We start from the raw sequence: 1,509 nt of genomic DNA on the forward strand, positions 1-1,509 counted from the left end.
TGGGACCTAAGCATGCACCCAAGGACACATATTTGATTTTTCAACCAATTTATATGCACAGGAGCATGTGCATGTAGTTCAAATTTGAATTATGCACATAAAATGCATCGAAAACTCAGTTATGCATAAAAAATGTCCAAACGAACACCGAAAAATCACACAACACTCCTGTTGTCCTATGTTGACACGAGAAAAAAAATTGAAATCAATTAGAGGCAATAGATATCGTTTCGTCCCCAAAGGTGCGACGTTTCCCTACCAAAAACCATCATGCTTGTTGTGAGAAGCTCCGATTTGTGAGAAGCATATACCCAAACCTGCCCCAAATGCGACAAAATCTGTACCACGGCATGTTGATACCGCTCCATGATAGCATGCCAAGTTTCGTGTATTTCAGACGAGTTTTGGATTTACTAGAATTGAAAAACCAGGCATCTCAATGTTTTGCCGGCAATCAACGGTGCCCCGGTGTTTGAAATTCATTCCCATTTGTTGCATGGGACCTAAGCATGCACCCAAGGACACAAATTTGATTTCTCAACCAATTTATATGCACTGGAGCATGTGCATGTAGTTCAAATTTGAATATGAACATAAAATGCATCAAAAACTCAGGTAATGCATAAAAAATGTCAAAACGAACACCGAAAAATCACACAACACTCCTGTTGTTCTATGTTGACACGAGAAAAAAATTTGAAATCAATAAGAGGCAATAGATATCATTTCATCCCCAAAGGTGTGACGTTTCCCTACCAAAAACCATCATGCTTGTTGTGAGAAGCTCCGATTTGGGAGAAGCATATACCCAAACCTGCCCCAAATGGGACAAAATTTGTACCACGAAAAGTTGATGCCGCTCCATGATAGCATGCCAAGTTTCATGAATTTCAGACGAGTTTTGGATTTACTAGAATTTGAAAACCAGGAATCTCAATGTTCTGGCGGCAATCAACGGTGCCCCGGTGTTTGATATTCATTCCCATTCCTTGCATGGCACCTAAGCATGCACCCAAGGACACAGATTTGATTTTTCAACCAATTTATATGCACTGGAGCATGTGCATGTAGTTCAAATTTGAATTGTGCACATAAAATGCATTAAAAACTCAGTTAATGCATAAAAATGTCCAAACGAACCCCGAAAAATCACAAAAATTCACACAACACTCCTGTTGTTCTATGTTGACACGAGAAAAAACTTTGAAAGCAATAAGAGGCAATAGATATCGTTTCGTCCCCAAAGGTGGGACGTTTCCCTACCGAAAACCATCATGCTTGTTGTGAGAAGCTCCGGTTTGTGAGAAGCACATACCCAAACCTGCCCCAAATGGGACAAAATTTGTACCACGGCATGTTGATGCCGCTCCATGATAGCATGCCAAGTTTCATGAATTTCGGACGAGATTTGGATTTACTAGAATTTATAAATCAGGCATCTCAATGTTTTGCCGGCAATCAACGGTGCCCCGGTGTTTGAAATTCATTCCCATTTCTTGCATGGGACCT

Source organism: Triticum aestivum, chromosome 3D (genome assembly GCF_018294505.1).
Source record: "Triticum aestivum cultivar Chinese Spring chromosome 3D, IWGSC CS RefSeq v2.1, whole genome shotgun sequence".
NCBI lineage: Eukaryota > Viridiplantae > Streptophyta > Magnoliopsida > Poales > Poaceae > Triticum > Triticum aestivum.